The sequence below is a fragment of the Myotis brandtii genome, unplaced genomic scaffold, assembly GCF_000412655.1.
Source record: "Myotis brandtii unplaced genomic scaffold, ASM41265v1 scaffold352, whole genome shotgun sequence".
In the NCBI taxonomy this organism is placed as follows: domain Eukaryota; kingdom Metazoa; phylum Chordata; class Mammalia; order Chiroptera; family Vespertilionidae; genus Myotis; species Myotis brandtii.
Genome location: NW_005363542.1, coordinates 1,793,314 through 1,795,504, shown reverse-complemented (window position 1 = coordinate 1,795,504; position 2,191 = coordinate 1,793,314).

Sequence of the window (2,191 nt, the reverse complement as noted above, 5' to 3'; positions counted from 1 at the left end):
GGAGGGGGGGCAGTTAGGGGCGATCAGGCTGGCAGGGGCAGGTAGTTAGGGGCAACCAGGCAGGCAGGCAGGTGAGCGATTAGGAGCCAGCAGTCCAGGATTGTGAGAGGGATGTTCCACTGCCGGTTTAGGCCCGATCCCCCCCCGTGCACAAATTTTGTGCACTGGGCCTCTAGTACTAAAATAAGTGTGCTACTGTAATAGAATTCTACATAGCAGTGAAAGTGGAAAAAAAACCCTATTGTTATATATCATATGAACAATTCTCAGACGTAAATTTCAACAAAAGAAGCTGACACATATCAACATACTGTCAATCTATTTATAACAGGTTATAATGAGGCCCTTGCCAGCTAGCTCAGTTGGGTAGAGCATCCTTCCAATAACACCAAGGTTGCTGGTTTCATCCCCAGTCAGGACACATACAAGAATTAATCACCGTATGCATAAATAAGTGGAACAAAAAATCAATTTCTCTCTCTTTCTCTCTTTTTAAAATCAATCAATAAAAAAAAGAAAGTTATAATGACAGGGCAGCGGTTCTCAACCTGTGGGTCGCGACCCCTTTGGGGTCAAACGACCCTTTCACAGGGGTTGCCTAAGACCATCGGAAAACACATATATAATTACATATTGTTTCTGTGATTAATCACTATGCTTTAATTATGCTCAATTTGTAACAATGAAATTGGGGGTCACCACAACATGAGGAACTGTATTAAAGGGTGGCGGCATTAGGAAGGTTGAGAACCACTGTGACAGGGGAGACCCAACCTGTTATTCATCAGGATATTGATGAACTTGGGAGAGGCACAAGCCTAGCTTCTGGGATGCTGATAATGTGTTATTTCTTGATCCAGGTGGTGGATATATTACTGTTTTACTTTGTGAAAACTGTTGTACCAATGATTTGTGTACTTTTCTGTATGTATTTTAACATCAATGAAGTTTTCCCTCGCCTTAATTACATGTTATTTTTTACTCCACATCTCTTATCAATATTCATTCCAGCACATTGCTGATACAGTTTAATAAAACCATTTATGATGTATTGCTAAGTCCTCCAAGAATTAGCTTTTTTGATTTCTTTTTTTTTTTTTTAGTTTGAGAAAAAAAGTACCAATATCAATACATGGGGGGATTCTAAACATATTCTATACCCAAGGATTGCATTTCAATTTATTCAAATGAAACTAAAGATCAGCTTGACAAGGTTTACTATGCCAGGGTCCTTAAAAAAAAGATTTCAAGGGGGCTGGAGGGATTGAGCAAAAAAGAAAAAATAAAGACAGAGAACTCAAGGACAACAGTGTGGAGATGGAGGAGGGTATAAATGCTAGGAAAGAAAATAAGGAATAAAAAAATAAAATCAGCACATAAAAAAAAAGCTTGAAAGAAAAGACTTCAAGCTGGTGAGTGCTTAGGACTGCGCTCTCTCAACCTCTGCATGAAGACTCCCCCAATCCCTTTTCCCTATCTACACAGGAGTCTCTCCAACTGTAACTCTGAAAACCTGGCCTCATGGTCATGGGTCTGTGAAGAAGCCTCATTTCAAATTCACAAACAAAAATGAAAAGAGATAACTTAAAAAAAAAAGGTAGTTTCACATTATTTAATGCAACTCAGCTCTCTCAGGGGGTGAACAGTGATTAGAAAAAAAAAAAAAAAAAAAGGAAAGGAATGAAAACACCACGGAGAATCACACCAAATCAGAAGCAGACAAAGGCAGCCAGAACTATCTTATTTATTATAAAGATACACCGTGAAGAACAGACCTGACTGTATACGGAAGCCTGGAATGGTACATGCCAAAATGTACAGTACTATACATAAAAGTGCATTGTCACAACAACAACAAAACATATTTTTTTCTCCCAGACCTGTAAAAGCATCCCCCTTCATTTTCACCTCAGAGCCAAGGGAATGTAATGATAAGAGGCAGCACAGAGAGCAAAGGCAAACAGGAGGGTGTCGGTGGCAAGTGGCAGGGGTGTGGAGAGGGAAGGGTGGGAAGGGAGGGTGCAGGGAGAGTGACTGCGGGGAAGGCACAGTCACAAGGAAAACGAGAGTCTGATGACAAGGATGCAAGAGGGGACAATACTGAGCACTCGAGGCACAGGAAGGTGGGGATGGAGGAGCTGGGAGAGAGTGGAGGAAGTTTCAACACTCAAATAGGCAGTAAAAATTGGAG